The sequence below is a fragment of the Microcaecilia unicolor genome, chromosome 12 (assembly GCF_901765095.1).
Source record: "Microcaecilia unicolor chromosome 12, aMicUni1.1, whole genome shotgun sequence".
In the NCBI taxonomy this organism is placed as follows: Eukaryota; Metazoa; Chordata; class Amphibia; order Gymnophiona; family Siphonopidae; genus Microcaecilia; species Microcaecilia unicolor.
In genome coordinates, this window is record NC_044042.1 from 103,378,481 (window position 1) to 103,401,786 (window position 23,306).

The following is a 23,306-nucleotide window of genomic DNA, read 5'->3' on the forward strand; positions in this document are numbered from 1 at the left end:
TTCTACAATGATTAGGATATATACAATGATTAGCACATATACACACAATGATTAGCTGTATAAACAATCATTACATCACTGGTCTGTACATCTAAGCAATGCCAAGAGTTCTTAGACCAGGAAAAGAAGCAATAATTACACTATACATACAACATCACTGGTCTCCATCTTTCATGCTTTTATCATCGGCTGGGGACCCGGTTCACAGCGAAAGCCAGGAGCTTTTTGGACCAGGAACAGACCCTCTGTGCAGTATGTCTACTCACAGATGAGCCCCCACTCTGATGTGACAAGCCCTCCATTTTTGTTAGGCTCTGAGCCCATGTCCAGAGCTAAGGAAAGTTACAGAATGTTTCTAAGGAAAATTACAGCATGCTTCTCTGCTTAGGTCTCTGGGAATGTGGTCACATGCTTTCCCAAGCCCAGGTGGCCAAGCTGGACTTCCGAAAACAAGTGCCATCCTCCCCTTCACATACCAAATTAATTAGAGCTGTGTCTTATCTTCTGCATTCCAACTTTTTTTTGTTTCTGAGAAGTTCTGAGAGAAGAGGACATTTCTCTGGTAAGTGAACACTACTTTGCTTTGTGCTTTGGGAACTTAAAGATTGGGGTTTTAAGGAGGAATTGTAGGTTAGTGTTAGGCAAAATAAAAATATAAAAAGCACATTTTAACAACTAACCTCCATAGTCTTTTCCACTTAGTTTTAAAAGCCTTGTACCACAGCATTAACAGATAGAATCTAACAGGCACTGCAGGATCTAGTTTAGTCATCCCACCCCTAGGACAACTCTTCATTTATAGTCAGTTATTGTAATTAGGGTAACAAGCAAGGAGTGCTCTTACAGAGTTTTAAATACATTTCATTACCATCTAAGAAGGAAACACTAAATATAAACTAAAAGACACTTTTATATTAGGCTAATATCCTTAATACTGTAGCAAGTTTTAAATTATTGAAAAACTCAAAAACACTAAGATGGAATCAGCAGTCCAGCAACGAGAGGGGTGCTATCTAGTCTTTTGCATTGAGTGTCACATGTATGATTATCTCCCAGTTGGTGAGATGTCATATGCGTGTGCCTGATGCAAAGAGCTCCTAGCTCTTAGAGAACGTGTCCGTTCTCTTGAGGCTAGAGTAGCAGACTCGGAGGAGGGAAAGGTGAGTAGTGGAGTGCCTCAGGGATCGGTGCTGGGGCTGATTCTGTTCAATATATTTGTGAGTGACATTGCCGAAGGGTTAGCAGGTAAAGTTTGCCTATTTGCGGATGATACTAAGATTTGCAACAAAGTGGACACCCGGGAGGGAGTGGAAAGCATGAAAAAGGATCTGAGGAAGCTAGAAGAATGGTCTAAGGTTTGGCAATTAAAATTCAATGCGAAGAAATGCAAAGTGATGCACTTAGGGAGTAGAAACCCACGAGAGACTTATGTGTTAGGCGGTGAGAGTCTGATAGGTACTGGGGGAGACAGATCTTGGTGTGATAGTATCCGAGGAGCTGAAGGCAATGAAACAGTGTGACAAGGGGGTGGCCGTAACGAGAAGGTTGCTAGGCTGTATAGAGAGAGGTGTGATCAGCAGAAGAAAGGAAGTGTTGATGTCCCTGTACAAGTTGTTGGTGAGGCCCCACCTGGAGTATTGTGTTCAGTTTTGGAGGCCGTACCTTGCGAAGGATGTTAAAAAAATGGAAGCGGTGCAAAGAAAAGCTACGAGAATGGTACGGGATTTGTGTTCCAAGACGCATGAAGAGAGATTTGCTGACCTGAACATGTATACCCTGGAGGAAAGAAGGAACAGGGGTGATATGATACAGACGTTCAAATATTTGAAAAGTATTAATCCGCAAACAAATCTTTTCCGGAGATGGGAAAGCGGTAGAACGAGAGGACATGAAATGAGGTTGAAGGGGGGCAGCCTCAGGAAAGATGTCAGGAAGTATTTTTTCACAGAGAGGGTGGTGGATGCTTGGAATGCCCTCCCGCGGGAGGTGGTGGAGATGAAAACGGTAACAGAATTCAAACGTGTGGGATATGCATAAAGAAATCCTGTGCAGAAGGAATGGATCCTTAGAAGCTTAGCCGAAATTGGGTGGCGGAGCAGGTGGGGGGAAGAGGGGTGGGTGGTTGGGAGGCGAGGATAGTGGAGGGCAGACTTGTACGGTCTATGCCAGAGCCGGTGATGGGAGGCGGGACTGGTGGTTGGGAGGCGGGAAGTACTGCTGCGCAGACTTGTACGGTCTGTGCCCTGAATAAGGCAGGTACAAATCAAGGTAAGGTATACACATATGTTTGTCTTGTTGGGCAGACTGGATGGTCTGTGCAGGTCTTTTTCTGCTGTCATCTACTATGTTACTATGACATAGGAAAATGTGGGAGAGAGGTTCTGGAAGCAAACTTAGGCTCTTAAGTAGAAAGCTCAAATCCAGATCCTCTAGGGTAGCATTTTCTGAAATGCTACGTGTTCCACGCACAGGGCCAAAGAGACAGGCAGAGCTCTGGAGTCTCAATGCATGGATGAGACGATGGTGCAGGGAGGAGGGTTTTAGATTTGTTAGGAACTGGGCAACATTCTGGGGAAGGGGGAGCCTATTCCGAAAGGATGGGCTCCACCTTAACCAGGGTGGGACCAGGCTGCTGGCATCGGCATTTAAAAAGGAGATAGAGCAGCTTTTAAAGTAGAAATGGGGGGAAGGCCGACAGTCGCTCAAAAGTGCATGGTTCGGGATAAGGTATCTTGCAAGGATACCTCACAAACAGGAAAGATAGGGTTTCTAGATAGTGAGGTTGCACAACAGACCGTGGTAGGCCAGGTGCCCTTAAATACAACTAAAGATCAGACAAAAGATTGCAAATCAATAGTGTCAGGTACTAAGCATCATGCAAATAGGAACAACAAACATACTCTGAAATGTCTATATGCAAATTCTAGGAGTCTAAGAAATAAGATGGGAGAGTTGGAATATATTGCACTAAATGAAAAATTGGATATAATAGGCATTACTGAGACCTGGTGGAAGGAGGATAACTAGTGGGACACTGTCATACCGGGGTACAAAGTATATCGTAGTGATAGGGTGGACCGGACTGGTGGAGGGGTAGCATTGTATATTAACGAGATCCTTGACTCAGACAGATTACAAATTCAACGGGACACAAATCACACCTTTGAATCACTGTGGGTTGAAATTCCATGTATAAAAGGGAAAAGGACGGTGATAGGAGTGTACTTCCGTCCGCCTCGCCAGGATGAGCAGGTAGATGCAGAAATGATAAAAGAAATCAGAGATGCAAACAAAATGGGCAATGTGTTAATAATGGGTGACTTTAATTATCCAAATATAGACTGGGTAAATGTAACATCAGGACACGCTAGAGAGGTACGATTCCTTGATGAAATCAAGGACAGCTTTATGGAGCAGCTGGTGCAGGAGCCGACGAGAGAAGGAAAAATTCTAGACTTGGTCGTTAGTGGAGCGCATGATCTGGTGAGGGATGTTATGGTACTGGGGCTGCTTGATAACAGTGATCATAATATGATCAGTTTTGATATTGACCTTGAAGTAACTGTACACAGAAAGTCAAATACGTTAGCGTTAAACTTTAAAAAAGGAGACTATGATAAAATGAGAAGAACGGTTAAAAAAAAAAAAAACTTAGGGGGGCAACTGAGAGTGTAAAAACTGTACAACAGGCATTGATGCTGTTCAAAAATACCATCCTGGAGGCCCAGGCCAAACATATTCCGCGAATTAGAAAAGAAAGACAGAAGTCCAAAAGACAGCCGGCCTGGTTGAAAAGTGAGGTGAAGGAAGCTATTAGGGCTAAAAGAAACACCTTCAGAAAATGGAAGAAGGAACTGTCTGAAAATAACAAGAAGCAGCATAAGGAGTGTCAAAGCAAATGTAAGGCGCAGATAAAGAAGGCCAAGAGGGATTACGAAAAAAAGATAGCATTAGAGGCAAAAAAACATAGCAAAAATGTTTTCGGTATATTAAAAGCAGGAAGCCGGCAAAAAAAAATCGGTTGGACTGCTGGATGACCGAGGGGTAAAAGGGGCGATCAAGGAAGATAAAGACGTAGCAGAGAGATTGAATGAATTCTTTGCTTCTGTCTTCACCAAGGAAGGTTTGGGTGGGATACCGGTGTCGTAAATGGTATTTCAAGCAGACGAGTCGGAGAAACTTACTGACTTCACGGTAAACCTGGAGGACGTAATGGGGCAGTTCAGCAAACTGAAGAGTAGCAAATCTCCTGGACCGGATGGTATTCATCCTAGACTACTGATAGAACTGAAAAATGAGCTTGCGGAGCTACTGTTAGTAATATGCAATTTATCCTTAAAATCGAGCGTGGTACCTGAAGATTGGAGGGTGGCCAATGTAAAGCCGATTTTTTAAAAAGGTTCCAGGGGAGATCCGGGAAATTATAGACCGGTGAGTCTGACGTCGGTGCCGGGGAAAATGGTAGAGGCTATTATTAAAAACAAAATTACAGAGCACATCCGATGACATGGATTACTGAGACCGAGTCAGCACGGCTTTTGTGTGGGGAAATCTTGCCTGACCAATTTACTTCAATTCTTTGAAGGAGTAAACAAACATGTGGACAAAGGGGAGCCGGTTGATATTGTGTATCTGGATTTCCAAAAGGCGTTTGACAAGGTACCTACAGAGGAAATTGGAGGGATAGGAGGAAATGTCCTAAAAACTGGTTGAAGGATAGGAAACAGAGAGTGGGGTTAAATGGGTAGTATTCACAATGGAGAAGGGTAGTTAGTGGGGTTCCTCAGGGGTTTGTGCTAGGACTGCTGCTTTTTAATATATTTATAAATGATTTAGAGATGGGAGTAACTAGCTAATTAAGCTAATTAAGTTTGCTGATGACACAGTTATTCAAAGTCGTTAACTCGCGACAGGATTGTGAAAAATTACAGAAGGACCTTACGAGACTGGGAGACTGGGCGGCTAAATGGCAGATGACGTTTAATGTGAGCAAGTGTAAGGTGATGCATGTGGGGAAAAAAGAACCGGAATTATAGCTACGTCATGCAAGGTTCCACGTTAGGAGTTATGGACCAAGAAAGGGATCTGGGTATCGTCGTTGATAACACACTGAAACCTTCTGCTCAGTGTGCTGCTGCAGCTAGGAAAGCGAATAGAATGTTGGGTATTAATAGGAAAGGTATGGAAAACAGGTGTGAGGATATTACAATGCCGTTGTATCGCTCCATGGTGCGACCACATCTTGAGTATTGTGTCCAATTCTGGTCGCCGCATCTCAAGAAAGATATAGTGGAATTGGAAAAGGTGCAGCGAAGGGCAACGAAAATGATAGCGGGGATGGGACGACTTCCCTATGAAGAAAGACTAAGGAGGCTAGGGCTTTTCAGCTTGGAGAAGAGACGACTCAGGGGAGACATGATAGAGGCATATAAAATAATGTGTGGAGTGGAACAGGTGGATGTGAAGCTTCTGTTCACACTTTCCAAAAATACTAGGACTAGGGAGCATGCGATCAAACTACAGTGTAGTAAATTTTAAAGAAAACTGAGAAACTTTTTCTTCACCCAACGCATAATTAAACTCTGGAATTTGTTGCCGGAGAAAGTGGTGAAGGCGGTTAGCTTGGCAGAAGTTTAAAAGGGGTTAGACAGTTTCCTAAAGGACAAGTCCATAAACCACTACTAAACGGACTTGGAAAAATCCAAAATTCCAGGAATAACATGTATAGAATGTTTGTACGTTTGGGAAGCTTGCCAGGTGCCCTTGGCCTGGATTGGCCGCTGTCGTGGACAGGATTCTGGGCTCGATGGACCCTTGGTCTTTTCCCAGTGTGGCATTACTTCAATGGCGTAGCTAGGGGGCGCCAGGGGAGCAGCTGCTCCCTCAAATGGAGTTCTGCCAGTACCGGAGTCTATTTTTTTTTCAATGTGTTGCATTAAAAATGTGCACCGACGCTGGCGGAAGTCCGTCAACCTGGCTCCGCTTCTGCATTACTTATGTACTTATGTAGTAAGATTAGTTGTGAAGAATGTAATTGTCTGGATGGAACATATTTACTAATATCAGCAGAGAGATAAATGGGAACCTTCGGCCAAAAGGCTTTTAATACCAAATATAGAACTTTAAAACTGGTACGTGTGATTCAGCCAGGACAGGTGATCAAATTGGCCTCTCTGTAAACCACCCACTCTTTTGCCATTTAGAAATGTGTGCATTGTTTCTCATCAAGGGCACTTTCAATTTCATTAGAAAGAAGGATCCCTGGGGGAGGAAAACAGCACACTAGGACCAGATTTAATAAAGCATGCTACTGCACTACCGCATGCCAACACGCGTTAATGTTCTATTTTATGCAGTAGGACTTATTTACATTAAGTACATAAGTACATAAGTAGTGCCATACTGGGAAAGACCAAAGGTCCATCTAGCCCAGCATCCTGTCACCGACAGTGGCCAATCCAGGTCAAGGGCACCTGGCACGCTCCCCAAACGTAAAAACATTCCAGACAAGTTATACCTAAAAATGAGGAATTTTTCCAGTCCATTTAATAGCGGTCTATGGACTTGTCCTTTAGGAATCTATCTAACCCCTTTTTAAACTCCGTCAAGCTAACCGCCCGTACCACGTTCTCCGGCAATGAATTCCAGAGTCTAATTACACGTTGGGTGAAGAAACATTTTCTCCGATTTGTTTTAAATTTACCACACTGTAGCTTCAACTCATGCCCTCTAGTCCTAGTATTTTTGGATAGCGTGAACAGTCGCTTCACATCCACCCGATCCATTCCACTCATTATTTTATACACTTCTATCATATCTCCCCTCAGCCGTCTCTTCTCCAAGCTGAAAAGCCCTAGCCTTCTCAGCCTCTCTTCATAGGAAAGTCGTCCCATCCCCACTATCATTTTCGTCGCCCTTCGCTGTACCTTTTCCAATTCTACTATATCTTTTTTGAGATACGGAGACCAGTACTGAACACAATACTCCAGGTGCGGTCGCACCATGGAGCGATACAACGGCATTATAACATCCGCACACCTGGACTCCATACCCTTCTTAATAACACCCAACATTCTATTCGCTTTCCTAGCCGCAGCAGCACACTGAGCAGAAGGTTTCAGCGTATCATCGACGACGACACCCAGATCCCTTTCTTGATCCGTAACTCCTAACGCGGAACCTTGCAAGACGTAGCTATAATTCGGGTTCCTCTTACCCACATGCATCACTTTGCACTTGTCAACATTGAACTTCATCTGCCACTTGCACGCCCATTCTCCCAGTCTCGCAAGGTCCTCCTGTAATCGTTCACATTCCTCCTGCGACTTGACGACCCTGAATAATTTTGTGTCATCGGCGAATTTAATTACCTCACTAGTTATTCCCATCTCTAGGTCATTTATAAATACATTAAAAAGCAACGGACCCAGCACAGACCCCTGCGGGACCCCACTAACTACCCTCCTCCACTGAGAATACTGGCCACGCAATCCTACTCTCTGCTTCCTATCTTTCAACCAGTTCTTAATCCATAATAATACCCTACCTCCGATTCCATGACTCTGCAATTTCTTCAGGAGTCTTTCGTGCGGCACTTTGTCAAACGCCTTCTGAAAATCCAGATATACAATATCAACCGGCTCCCCATTGTCCACATGTTTGCTTACCCCCTCAAAAAAATGCATTAGATTGGTGAGGCAAGACTTCCCTTCACTAAATCCGTGCTGACTTTGTCTCATCAGTCCATGTTTTTGTATATGCTCTGCAATTTTATTCTTAATAATAGCCTCCACCATCTTGCCCGGCACCGACGTCAGACTCACCGGTCTATAATTTCCCGGATCTCCTCTGGAACCTTTCTTAAAAATCGGAGTAACATTGGCTACCCTCCAGTCTTCCGGTATTACACTCGATTTTAGGGACAGATTGCATATTTCTAACAGTAGCTCCGCAAGTTCATTTTTTAGTTCTATTAATACTCTGGGATGAATACCATCAGGTCCCGGTGATTTACTACTCTTCAGCTTGCTGAACTGACCCATTACATCCTCCAAGGTTACAGAGAATTTGTTTAGTTTCTCCGACTCCCCCGCTTCAAATATTCTTTCCGGCACCGGTGTCCCCCCCAAATCCTCCTCGGTGAAGACCGAAGCAAAGAATTCATTTAATTTCTCCGCTACGGCTTTGTCCTCCTTGATCGCCCCTTTAACACCATTTTCGTCCAGCGGCCCAACCGACTCTTTGGCCGGTTTCCTGCTTTTAATGTATCTAAAAAAGTTTTTACTATGTATTTTTGCTTCCAACGCTAATTTCTTCTCAAAGTCCTTTTTTGCCCTCTTTATCTCCGCTTTGCATTTGGCTTGGCATTCCTTATGATCTATCCTGTTACTTTCAGTTGGTTCTCTTCTCCACTTTCTGAAGGATTGTTTTTTGGCTCTAATGATTTCCTTTATCTTACTGTTTAGCCACGCCGGCTGACGTTTAGTCTTTTTTCCCTTTTTTCTAATACGTGGAATATATTTGTCCTGAACCTCCAGGATGGTGTTTTTAAACAGCATCCACGCCTGATGCAAGTTTTTTACTCTGCGAGCTGCTCCTTTCAGTCTTTTTTTCACCATTTTTCTCATTTTGTCGTAATCACCCTTTCTATAGTTAAACGCTAGCGTACTTGATTTCCTAGTTTCACTTCCTTCAATGCCAATATCAAAACCGATCATATTATGATCACTGTTATCAAGCGGCCCTCGTATCGTTACCCCCTGCACTAGATCATGAGCACCACTAAGGACTAAGTCTAGTATTTTTCCTTCTCTTGTCGGCTCCTGAACTAGCTGTTCCATGAAGCTGTCCTTGATTTCATCAAGAAATCTTATGTCCCTTGCGTGTACAGATGTTACATTACCCCAGTCTATATGCGGGTAATTGAAATCCCCCATTATTATTGTGTTGCCCAGTTTGTTTGCGTCCCTGATTTCCTTTAACATTTCCGCATCCGTCTGTTCGTCCTGGCCAGGCGGACGGTAGTACACTCCTATCACTATCCTTTTCCCCTTTGCACATGGAATTTCAATCCACAGTGATTCCAAGGAGTGTTTTGCTTCCTGCAGAATTTTCAATCTATTTGATTCAAGGCTCTCGTTAATATACAATGCTACCCCTCCACCAATCCGATTCACCCTATCACTACGATATAATTTGTACCCCGGTATGACAGTGTCCCACTGGTTATCCTCCTTCCACCAGGTCTCAGAGATGCCTATTATATCTAATTTTTCATTTAGTGCAATATATTCTAACTCCCCCATCTTATTTCTTAGGCTCCTGGCATTCGCATATAGACATTTCAAACTATGTTTGTTGTTCCTAAGTACATCATGCTTAGTACTTGACAGTATTAATTGGCAATCTTTTGTCTGATTTTTATTGTTATTTAAAGATACCCGATCTACTACAATCTCTTTTGCAACCTCACTATCAGGATACTCTATCTTCCCTGTTATGGTGACACTATGAGCGTACTAAGGTCCGGATTTAGTAAACAGTGCTCAAATTTGAGCATCGGAAATAAACCAGCACAGAGTGTTACTCTATAAATTTGATTTATTCATAGAATAACACTTAGAAACCATTCTCACACCCACATTTGGGTGCAGGTATTTACGCCAGCTGAAACTCGGTAAAAATGCCGGTGCCCAACTCTTGTGTCAAGAAAGAAACAAGTGGAAAAACAACTTCAAGAGATCAATCCAAGACAAGGGGTAAGATGCTCCAAAGAAACTTTATTAAGGACCCTTTATTAAGGGTCCTTAATAAAGTTTCTTTGGAGCATCTTACCCCTTGTCTTGGATTGATCTCTTGAAGTTGTTTTTCCACTTGTTTCTTTCTTGACATCGGATTTTTGTGGAAATTTTTGGACCTTCTCTGTTTTTGCGGGTGCCCAACTCTTGACATTTGGGCACGGGAACGGCGCTATTCTATAACCCCGTGCACAAATTTCTGGAACATTTCTGCCCCATCCCCTAGAAACACCCCCTTTTGAATTGCACACAAGGGGGTTTAGGCGCATGGGGTTATAAAATAGTGCGTAGGAAGATGAATGCGCAAGATCTAATGCAAATTAGTTGCAGTAATTGATTGTTAACATCAATGTATTGCTAGTTAATGACTTGTTAGTCAATTCATTTGCAAACGCATTTTCAATCCGCACACAAATTTCAGCACCCACATGTGGACACCATGAGCCAGTTTCCATGTAAGATGCCTAAACATTCCATGTAGTAAACATTTCTGGCTAAGTGTATTCTATAAGCGGCATCTAGATTTAGGTGCGATATATAGAATATGCTTAGTTGATATCCCAGCACCTAAAACTACTCGCCTCCATTTACACCAATGAAAATGTGACCAAAATCCTTGCATGTAGATTTACGCGCACCGGGCCATATTCTATCAGTATGCACGTAAACTTTGGAACGCCCACGAAATGCCAATAACCATGCCTCTTTTGACCTGCGTGCATTAGAATTTAGGTGCAGTTCATTACAGAATATGCTTAGTGAATTGTGCGCGTTCCATGCTGAAATCTAGACATATTTCATAACAATGTGCATAACTTAATTGGCTTGACAAGCTAATCAGCATTAATAACAGCATCTAACAAGCAATAATGAGCACTAATTGACAATAAATTCTAATTATTGCCAATTGGTGCTCATTATTGCTTGTTAGGTGCTGTTATTAATGCTGATTAGCTTGTCAAGCCAATTAAGTTATGCACATTGTTATGAAATATGTCTAGATTTCAGCATGGAACACTAGGCGTGCTATATAGAATCCGGGGGCATATATATATATATATATATATATATATATATATATATATATATATAATGCTCTTTAGTAAATCTAGCCCATAGATTGCATTTACACATCCACATGCTTAATTGTGCTGGACAACGTTCCAACAGGCAATTTTACCCTGGGACAACTTGAAAGTACCGAGTCATTTCCCTTTCAAGACTGTTGCAGGTGTAACATGCCCATAGGCTTTGCTGCAATTGGGGTACTTTCAAAATTGCCCCTAGTTTTGAATAGTGCTTAGGGCAGGCAGTTTTATTGTCATGAACCAGGTGCAGTTTGTAAATCTTCAGATTACATTAGATGAAATTAAAATTGGAAAGAGTATTTTGGAGGCCAAAGAGGACTTGAGGATATTGTTATAAAAGCTGACTTGTAAACCCTTCATTTATACGTGCATTGTTCCATAGTAAATAATTCCCAGATTTGCCCCAGTAAGCCAGATAATGCAGGAGAATGTGATTTATTGCTACTACTACTACTACTATTTAACATTTCTATAGCACTACAAGGCGTACGCAGCGCTGCACAAATATAGAAGAAAGACAGTCCCTGCTCAAAAATTAAAGTAAGCGAATCAAATCAATTAATGTGTACAGGAAGGAGGAGAGGAGGGTAGGTGGAGGCGAGTGGTTACGAGTCAAAAGCAATGTCAAAGAGGTGGGCTTTCAGTCTAGATTTAAAGGTGGCCAAGGATGCAAAGTTGATGCCAGGGGACTATTAGCTGTATGTGAGAGGCCGTCTCAGTAATTTATTGACATTGCCATTGAAGGGGGAGGGGAAACCTTGGAAGAAAAACTAAGGGGAACTATCATTTCCACTACCTATAGAAAAAGGCAGCTGCCAATCCATGCTGCTCCAGTATTCAGAGAGGGCTGCTGGGTATATTTTATGCACCTTATAAGGTGTAAGGTACCATCTATGAATAATGTTATAGCTATTCTCCACTGTTAAAGATGGCAGAGAGTGTATTACGCTGCTACTCAGTCTACTATTCCATTGTTTTTCAGAAATTTTCTTCCTGTCTCTTTCATATCCTATGATTCACTTAAATTTAAAGACAGAAACATAGATCATGACAGCAAAAAGAGACCATAGTGTGACCATTCACCCCAAATGCTTAAATTTACAATACTAACATAGTAACATACATAGTAACATAGTAGATGACGGCAGAAAAAGACTTGCACAGTCCATCCAGTCTGCCCAACAAGACAAACTCATATGTACAAACCCTGATATGTACCTGCCTTATTCAGGGCACAGACCGTACAAGTCTGCGCAGCAGTACTTCCCGCCTCCCAACCACCAGTCCCGCCTCCCATCACCGGCTCTGGCACAGACCGTATAAGTCTGCCCTCCACTATCCTCGCCTCCCAACCACCAACCCCTCTTCCCCCCCACCTGCTCCGCCACCCAATTTCAGCTAAGCTTCTGAGGATCCATTCCTTCTGCACAGGATTCCTTTATGCATATCCCACGCATGTTTGAATTCCGTTACTGTTTTCATCTCCACCACCTCCCGCGGGAGGGCATTACAAGTGTCCACCACCCTCTCCGTGAAAAAATACTTCCTGACATCTTTCCTGAGGCTGCCCCCCTTCAACATCATTTCATATCCTCTCGTTCTACCGCCTTCCCATCTCCGGAAAAGATTTGTTTGCGGATTAATACCTTTCAAATATTTGAACGTCTGTATCATATCACCCCTCTTCCTCCTTTCCTCCAGGGTATACATGTTCAGGTCAACAAGTCTCTGCTTGGAATGCAAATCCCATACCATTCTCGTAGCTTTTCTTTGCACCGCTTCCATTTTTTTAACATCCTTCGCAAGGTACGGCCTCCAAAACTGAACACAATACTCCAGGTGGGGCCTCACCAACGACTTGTACAGGGGCATCAACACTTCTTTTCTTCTTCCTCCTCCTAGAGATCCTCTGTGCTTACCCCATTCTTAACTGGATTTCAGATACTGTCTTCATCTCCACAACCTCCACTGGGAGCTGTTCCATGCATCCATCAATCTTCCTAGAATGAACAAGGCAACCACGTTAGGTGGGGGCAGACCACAAACGGCCTGAAGGCCAGCAAAGAGAAAAAGGGGGGGGGATGGGGGAAAGAGGGCGAATAGCCTAGTAATGAAGAAAATGGATAGGGAGAACATGAGGGCGGAGGAGAGGAAAGGGTTAAGGGTAAGGTAAGGAGAAATGAGGAAAGGAGGGATGAGAGGTGGAGGAAAAGGTTAGAGAATAGGGGAAGTAGGGAAATCAGCATTCGAAGGACTAGGGTAGGGCAGTGCTTCTTGCCGCATGAAGCCAGGCAGAGTTAGTAGGGAAGTTGCAAGTTATAGAATTGTTATATTGTTTAAATGAATATTGTGTTTTACGTTCTTGACTGTGGCCTTAATAAACCCCACGTTCTCTTGGAAACTGGCTCCTGTGTGCTTGCAGAATTATAGATCCAGAGCTGAGTGTGTGCCAAGTGCCTGATTTGAGAAATATTTATTTACATTAATCTATCTTTTTCACTCTCTTCCCATGATCCCTAATTCCTACACATGTTAACACGTAAAGCCTGTCCGCTCAATATTCAAAGTGATTTAACCGGGCAGGAGAGGCTCCCTGGGGGAGGGGGGGGGGGAGGCTTTTGGCCCAGTATCTTTTTTTCCAACCTACATCACAAGCACCTGGCAGGATCCCAACAAAAGTGGATGGATTCCATGCTGCTTTTCCCCCGAGATAAACAGTAGTTACTCAAGTCTACTTTATGGACTGTTCTGGATGGTCTAAAGAAATTTCCGCCCTCTCTTACTGCTTGGACTGATCAGTCACATCATATCCATGAATATTTGGGAGTAAAAAGTGAAAGCACAGACAACAGCATATGCTAATTTTCAATGTGGAATCACAGTATGTCATAACTTTGGATAGACTCCCATATTATAGCTATTCATTATATGAATCTCTTGCTTTTCCACAGTGACTCATTGAAAAATTCCCAATATACTAATTCATGCATAATAATTTGCAGTTTTAATTGATTCTGTTTTCCTTTACACCCAAACATTTCAGCTTCAGTTGAGTCATCCTCCTGTGGTTCAGACTCCGCTCAATGACCCACCATCTGTAGACGTGTTTTTTGCTGTGTAATAAAGAGAAATGACTTCAGACTCAGAAAATCTGTCTGTGAGCACCACAAAACCACAAAGCAAAGCCACAGAAAAGCGATTTCTTGTCATATGTTTTCCTTTCAAGTAAGTACTAAAAAATGTCTGTGAGCTTTAGTGGACTTGGGCAAGATAGTTTCTAGAAAAGAAAAAGGAAAATAATTTTAAAAAATAACGTTTTAAAACTTATGAAATACACAGGTTACAGGGTGCCTAAATCAGTTTGGATGACATTGAGAAGAACGTGACAAAATGAATGGATGTCCCAGACCAGGCTTCCTCGCACCCCTTCTTGACAAATTCAGACAAACTTGGACTACCTTTTCCAGAATATCTAGAAGAGGAAATGGGGGACAGAGAGAAATGATATAGATACAGTAGGACCAGCCTAAGCACTAGCCCCCAGATCCTATAAATGGAGCCCAAAGTTACGTGCGATCCTTAGATCCATGCACAAATAGATTAGAAAACTGGAAGACTGAGCATCGAAATAGCAGATGAAATTTAATGTGGACAAATGCAAAGTGATGCACGTTGGGAAGAATAATCTGAATCATAGTTACCTGATGCTAGGGTCCACACTTTTCACTGCTGCTGCTACCTGCCGGCCGCTCCGACGTCGATGACGAGTTAACTTTTACAATTCAGAGGGAGGGAGGGGGGCCTTGGAGCTGGTGGGTGGTAGGGAGAGAGAGAGAGAGAGAGACAGGCCTTGGAGCTGGGAGGGAGGGGGGCCTTGGAGCTGGTGGGAGGGAGGGAGGGAGGGAGAGAGAGAGAGAGACCGGCCTTGGAGCTGGGTGGAAGGCCGGGAGGCCTTGGAGCTGGGAGGGAGGGGGACCTTGGAGCTGGGAGGGAGGGAGCTGGGGAGCCCTGGGGATGGCCCAGGAGCTCAGAGGGAGGGGTGGCCGCCCTGGAGCTCAGAGGGAGAGGTGGCCGGCCCTGGAGCTAGGGTGGGGGCGGGGCTAGGATGGGGCCCCATCAGATTGGTCTGCTAGGGCCCCGCACTTGCTAAGACCGGCCCTGGCTTTAGACACTGTTGATCACCAGCAACTCTTTGATACGCTGTCTGTTCTTGAATTTTGGGACTCTCTTCTATCTTGGTTTTCTTCCTATCTCTCCCATCTTCCACTACTATCCCACCATCAGTTGGTATACCTCAGGGCTCTGTCTTGGGTTGCTTTATTGGCTCCCAATCTGTTCCCAAATAAAGTTCAAACTTCTCTTATTGACTTACAAGTGCATTCATTCTGCAGCTCCTCAGTACCTCTCCACTCTTGTCTCTCCCTACACTCCAATTTTTCTTATCTGTACCCTTCTCCTCCACTGCCAACTCCAGACTCTGTTCCTTTTATCTTGCTGCACCATATGCGTGGAATTGACTTCCTGAGTCACTACATCATGCTCCATCTCTGGCTTTATTCAAGTTTATGGTAAAAGCCCACCTTTTTGAGGCTGCTTTTAAATCCTAAATCCTATTCACCTGTTTAGTGCCCATGTCTGTTTTATCATTCCCACAAATTCTTCAATCAGATTGTAAACAGTCCCTGTCTCTTGCATGTTTCGTGTACAGTGCTGTGTACATCTAGTAGCGTTATAGAAATTATAAATAATAGTAGTATTATTATTAGTAGTAAAGGTTGCCCATTCCAACCTAGAGTATCTGTCACCCTTGCACTGGCTCTGAGACATAATCACAGACAGCCACATCTAATCTGTCTGAATAAAGCAGAGTCAATCAGAGATAATTAATTTAATTCTGACATAACTTGACCACATATCCCTATTACAAATTGTGATGTACCCTGTAGAGTGAGAGGGCAGGATTCTGGAACCAGATGCTGGAACTATTGAGGGACTACAATTCCCAGCTTCCCTGGGGTAGGTCGCTTAACTCCTGTAGAAGGGTTAACCCACACTATAATTCCCAGAATCCTCGGAGGGGGTCACAGGAGTCTTTGAAGTTGGTTAAAACCAGACTACAAGTCCCAAGTACCCAAGGGGGAGTCCCATGAGCAGCTGCGGGAGAAGGGAGGAGAGGGGGAGCCCATGGAGTGGATGCCAGCAGAGGGGATTTCAGAGACTTCAGAGGTGGATGTAGATACTGAAATACAGCCCATGGACACGTCTGCTCTGGCCAAGATAAAGAGTAGGAAATCTAGGAGTCTGTTAGCAACCTTGGTGGGGAGTTTGATTCAATATGTGGAGAGAAAACTTAATGGAAGCACCTGAGCAGATTTCCAGGGAATGGAATAGAAGCCTGATACTGAAGTCAAGTTTGATCCGTGGGGCTAATACCAGGAGTTTAATTGCTAGTGTGTGAAAGGGGGGGGGGGGGGGGGTCCCCTTCCCTCAGGATATTCTCTGAGGGGAGGGTACAGAAGACGAGTTAGAGGAAGTCAAAATTGCTGAATGAACTTTGGAACTGCTTTAAATTTGGGGAGGGAATGCCTTTTTGAAATTGCCTTGAATTTGGAGAGGAGCAGGGGAGCTGAGGACTTGGCTGCTGTCAGTTGGAGAAGGTTTTCTTTTAGGATCCCTTTTGGGAGGACAAGACTGTGAGCTGGGTTGCTTATATGAACTGAGCTGTTGGAAGCTATAGTCTAGGGGGAGACTGTCCCCTAATATTAAAATGAGAAGCCTTGCGTTTGTTTTTCTATAGTTTGAACTATTGAACGATTGAAAAGTTCCATAGGAAACCTGGGGTGGACTTGTGCTCTGGGACGGAGTGGAGGCAGAGCACAGCTGAGCCCTGGTGGAGTGTGACAAAATATATTCAAATGATGTCATAAAGATTACAAATAAAAGGGGGGGGTGACTTTTGGGACCTTCCCCTCCCTCCTTCCTTTAGACTTGAAAATCTGTTTGTCAACAATGGCATTTTTCCCATTATAGGGAATCACATCAAAGTGCTTTTTTTGTGATGCTGTGTCTGTAGAAGGAAAATGAAAGTGATTAACAGGAAAGGAATGTATGACAGAGCTCTGGAGCTGCTGAGCTGTAGTTTTCAGAGCAGAAAGTCTGAGGGAAAACAGGATTCCTTGCATATTGCCAAAGGTTCTTCTTGGCCCAAGTTAAGTACAAAGTACCCATGTGGTCTTGGAAACTCATACACAGCATCATCTTTGGAGAATTCTTGTGTCAGTTCAAGAAAAAACGGCATCACAGCCTGCAGAGAATTCAGTTTGAAACAGATAACTTCCTGTTGGGCAGGAGGATTGGATTTAGCCAGGCTCAGGTGGCATGCTGGCCAGTAAACCAGGAAGTAAGCAAGGGTTGAATAGGGGTTGGCATATCATTTTGGACATATCACTATTTGGCAGATGCAATGCAAAATGATTTGGTCTGTGCAATACACCTCAACTTTTTCCCATTTTCATTTTCCATTTATTCGTCTTTATATCCCGCATTTTCCAAAACGTGTCCAGATCCAAAATAGGTAGCACGTTTGCTTATTTAGCAGCCAGCCACTGGAATGAATTACCTATTGATCTAAGAAGGCAATCTGGTTATCAAGTTTTTCGAAAACTGTTGGAAACCTTCCTGCTTAAGACATTTTTAATGTGACTGTGTTATTTTTCTTGACAGTTAGTTGACCATCATGTCATGTGTAACATTCCTGGAGATGGTCCAGTTTACTCTTTCGTGACTCACGCTGAACTTTTGTAGTAAGTGTGAGATATAAATGTCATGTCTTAATATTATTATGTTGAGTTCAATGTGACTTAAATCGTAAGAAATGAACAGTAAAAATATGTGTAGCTGGGAAGGCGGTAGAACGAGAGGACATGAAATGAGATTGAAGGGGGGCAGACTCAGGAAAGATGTCAGGAAGTATTTTTTCACGGAGAGAGTGGTGGATGCTTGGAGATTTCTTTATTTACAGCAACGAATAACAAAAATACAGAAATCATATAAATACCAATATTCACATGCCTAACACAAACCATTCTATCACCAAAACAATCCCTTCTGCCCCTATACATATATACACCCCTCCCCCTCCCTTTTCCCCCCCTTATTCCCCCCCTAAAATTACAACCAACACAACATCACAGTAACTATAATCATAAGGCCTTTAACCTCACATGCTTCCACCACAAGGACACCATCTGTGAATCCCTCTCCACTCTTTCCCATTGCGCCACTTGCTGTACAGCCCGCACCACATCCCAACTGACCTGTTCAATGGATCGATCTTCTTGATGCAGGGATACCCGGCAACGAGCCATCCAAAGACAGAACCGGAGAATGAGCGAAATCAAGAACCCCGTCCCCGGATCCAGCTGACCTCTCTTGAATCGATATCCATACACCCAGTCCGCATACGTATAGGAACGGAACGTGGGGATCTGGAGGAGAGCAGAAACCCTGTCACCCACCCCCCGGGAAAAGGGACAGTCCTTCAAAAAGTGGTCCATGGTTTCTAACTTCCCCACACATTCCCCCCTTGGACAATTCCTGTCCTGGATCTTCCTATCTCTCAGATTCTCTCTGACATATAATTTGCCGTGTAGGGACAGCCAGGCAATGTCCCGATATTTAGCCGGAATCCTCTCCGAATTGATATTCCGTAGCCCTTGCCTCAGCACTTCCCCGGGAGCATCCCTAAGTACCAGAGGGGACGAGAACATCTGGGAGCGCACTCTCTCCACCCAGATTCCTCTCTTCCCATCCCTAATCTCCCCCACTAGAATCCCCCAGACCCGAACTAATTTTACTAACGTTTTATAGTACCCTACCCTTTCCGGAGCCCCTTTCCGCAATACCCCTACCCTCTCCCCTCTCCTCCACCCCACCCAAACCCTCTCCCACCACCCCAGCACACTACTCGCCCACCCTGGAGGAGCCTGACCCACCGCTCTCCCTAGATTAAAGTGCACAAACAAAGAACTAAAAAACAAAACCGGATTGATCATCCCTACCCCCCCCCTCCTTCCTAGATAGATATGTGGTGTTTCGTTTGACTGGATTCAACCGATTGCCCCACAGCAGCTGGAAGAAAATGCTATACAACGAGGCATAGCACTTTTCAGGTACCAAACAAATGTAGCTGATGAACAAAAAGAGGGGCACCAAATGGGTCTTGATGAGTTTCACCCGATCTTCCATGGACATTTTCCACCTCTTCCACCTGTCCACCCGCCCCTTTGCTTCCTGAAGACAACGGTCCCAGTTGAATTTAGCATAATCTCCTATCTCAAAGTAAATCCCCAAAACCCTCATTCTATCCACCACCCCCGGGAAACCCCCTCCTAATTCAAACTGCTCCCCTACTGGCCCTAACCACAAACTGTTGCATTTGTGGATATTCACCCGTGACCCTGTATCCCCTGCGAAATCGTGGATGAACTCCAAAAGTTTATCCCCTTCTGCTTTGTTTGCCACCCACACAGTAATATCGTCTGCGTATGCCACCACCCGCAACTGTTCTCCCGTGCTTACCTCCACCCCCCTCAATCCTCCCACCCCACCCTGCTCCAGACGCCTAATAAAAGGGTCTATAGAAAATGCATACAGCAAAGGGCTTAAAGGGCACCCTTGCCGAACCCCTGCCGTCAGCTCAAATTCCCCCCCTTTCCACCCATTGATCAATGGAAATGCATGTGCATGAGAATATAACAACCGTAATTGTGCCACCCAATCCCTAGGGAACCCGTAATACTCTAAAACCCGCCAGAGGAATCCCCATTGGACCCTGTCAAAGGCTTTTTCTTGGTCAAGCGCCACCATCAGCCACCCTGACCCCTCCTCCCGACTCCGCTCTAAACCTTCCCTCACCCATGCCGCAGCCTCCAGCACCCCTCTACCCGGCACCCCACAAGCCTGTGAGGCTGCCAACAAGTCCCCCGAGAATTGCCGCATACGCTTGAAGAGCATCTGCGCAAAGATCTTACGATCACAGTTTAGTAGCGCAATAGGCCTCCAGTTAGTTAACAGCTGCGGATCTTTGCCCTTACTTAACAAAATCAATGCAGACTCCAACAAGGATTTTGGAAGAGACCCCCTCTGACGTGCCTCTTCCCAGAGATCCAATAAAATCGGAGCCAGGCGCCTGCGAAACGTATGATAGAATTCTGCCGGCAGCCCGTCCGGCCCCGGAGATGTCCTCTTTCTCAGGGCCCCTATAGCCTCCTCAACCTCCTGCAGTGTCCAGGGGCACGAAAGGGCCTGGAGATGAGACCCCCAATTCCCCACCCCCGGAGTCCCTTCCACATACTGATCCATCCTCCCCCCATCCAAGTGCTGATCCGAAAAAAAACCCCTGAAGTGCTCTTCCACCACCTTCAATATTCCCTCTTTGGAATCCTGCATCACCCCCCTAGTATCCCTAAAACCCTCCACCACCCTATGCTCTCTTCTTTCCCTACAACAAACGAAGGGATCTGGGCTAATCAATTTACCAAAGTCCCTCTCATAAACTAAAGAGGAATACCGATCGTATTGAGTCTTCTCTAACAGAGACTGTAATTCTTGGATATCCTCTTTCCTCCCTCCCTTGGAAATCAAATAATCCTTCCTTTGCTTCAAGGCCATCCCCAAACGTGTCCTTTCCCTTCCCCTCCTCCGTGCCTGTCCCATGAAAAGGAAACGCGTCCGTTTTTTCACCACCTCCCACCATTCTCCTCTGGAGGGAAAGATCCCCCGTAAGGATAACTGGTCTTCTAAAAAATTCAAATATTTCTTTTGAGCCTCCTCATCCTGGACCCATCTTAAATTCATCCTCCACAACCCCCTACCTATCCTATGAGCCGCCGACCCCCCTACTTCCACAAGAAGCAGTTTATGGTCGGAAAAATCCACGTCCAGCAGGCGAGGCCCCCGCTGGCATACCCCTCTACGAACCAAAAACCGATCAATTCGGCTCCTACATCTCCCCCTGCTAAACGTGAATCCATCCTCATCTGGGAAATGTTCTATGTGAACATCTATCAGCCCCCCCTCTTTCATGATCCCGAGCAAGCGCACCCCATCATATGTCACCTGTACCTTAGTACCCCCACTATCCTGTTTCCTAATAATTAAATTGAAATCTCCCCCCCAAATTACCTGGCGTGCAGTAAACAAGTAAGGCCTGATCTTCCCTAATAACAAACTGCGCTCCTTCCTAGTCTGCGGCCCATAAAGATTAATAATTCGCAACGCCATACCCTGCCATAATACGTCTACCACTAAACACCTCCCCACCCCGAGTTCCATCACACGCTGAATTTCCACCTTATGTGACTTAAATAAAATCCCCACTCCCCCATATCTTTCCCCTGCCAGCCCCCACACCGAGGGTCCCCATCTCCAATCCCTGCGCGCCCTTCTCAGCTGCTCCAGGTTCTGCAAACGCGTTTCCTGAATCAGAAAATAATCGGCCTTAACCTGAGAAAAGCACTCATAGGCCAAACACTGAGCTCTCTGGGAAGCCACACTCGCTACATTTAGGGTGGCGAACGTCAGAAGAAGCCCTGCCATACCCCCCATTAGGACTCATGCAACTCCTCACTCTCCTCTTTCCTTTGCATACTATCTACTCTCTGTGGCAACCTGCTACCCAGAATGTAATCCTCCTCTCCATTATCCCCTATCTCTGCCGCCCAGTCCCTTATCCTTGTATCCTGATCCCCACCTTCCCCTCCCCCCTCCCTCATTCCTTTCTTCCTCCCTTTCTTCTTTTTAAACCCTACGGAATCCCTCCCTGCAACCTTCCCCTCTTGAACCTCTCCCCTCTGCACCCCCTCCCCCTCCTTTCCTACCTCTACACTACCGTCCCCTTGAGCCTGCTCCTGGCTAACCACCCCCTGCCCCATCCTCCTCTTACCCCCCCCCACCCTTCCCTACCGGAACCCCCTCCTCCTCCCCAACCCCAGCATCTTCCACTTCCATCCCCCCCTCCTCGTCATGGGTACCCCTTCCCTTCCTACCTTGACTCCTTTCCCCCTTATCCTTTCCCCGACTCCTCTCCCCTCCTCCCTCTTCCTGAGGTCCCTTCTCCCCATCATCCCCCTCCCCCTGTATCTCTGCCCCCCCATCCTCTTCTTCCAAAATCTGAAATCGATTACCCCCCTGCCCCACCCCAGGCGACCCCTGTAATGTCAAACCCTTACCCTTTGAAACCTTCCGTTTCTTTAATTTTGACACTTGAACCCACTCTCCCTTTCCCTCCTGTCCCCCTCTATTCTCTAGACCCCCGCCCTCCTCTAACCGTAAACCCTCCTCTTCCCCCTGCAAACCACCCCTCCCCTGTACCCCCAAACCTCCCTCTCCTCCCCCTTCCTCCCAAGCCCTCCCAACCCCCAGACCCCCAGAACCCTGACCTAGATCCTGCCCCTCTCCCCGAATCATATTCCCCCTGCCCTCATCCCTCCTATTATGACGCGCCCTCGGGCAGTCTCTAAAGGCATGCCCCAGACCCCCGCACAAATTGCAACGGATAGAGAAACAATTTTCTGTATAGTGCTCCTTACTCCCGCACTTTACACACTGTTGTACTGGGCAAGACATACTATAATGGCGAAAGGATCCGCAACGGAAACACTGCCGTGGCTGTCCCTTGTAAAAACAGAGAATCCTGTCCCGGCCAATAAAAGCCGCAGAAGGAATGTGCTTGACCACTTGCCCTTCCTGTCTTAGCTTAACCCAAGCCCCCCACCCCCCTGCCCACACCCTACTTGGATCCGGGAGTTTGGATAACGGGGTTCTCAAATCCGCATGCCTCTGTAACCAGTAGGCCAGGTCTGCCCCTGAAATGGACTCGTTTCGTACCAATACCGTGACTTGCACCAAGTCAGGTCTACTAATAGGAATAACCACATAATTGCTCCAATCTCCCCTTCCTTTCACCTCCTCATACCTTTCCCAAAAGATTTCCATACCCCTCTGCGTTAGAAAACTAACATCGTACTCAGGCAAATTAACTGGGTGAATACAGGCATAGAAGTCCTCCGGCACAAACCCCAGACCCATGACCATCCTCAAAACCATCTCCCGAGAAGGCATAGCCCCCTCCCCCACCCATCTAATCTAGGGTTACCATTCGTCCGGATTTCCCCGGACATGTCCTCTTTTTGAGGGTGCCATGGGGAATCCGGGCGGATTTCCGCATTTCCACGATTTGTCCGGGTTTCGTGACGTCGGGACTCGCGGGATCATCATCATCAGTCACTGACTCCTCTGATGCGCCGGCCGACGCAGGCAAGCTACACAGGCAGCGTCTGCGTGTGTGCGTGACAACCAGCGCCTGCCTGCCTGAAGATCAGCTGATGATGACGCTGCACGGCACGCAGGCGCAGTTCCT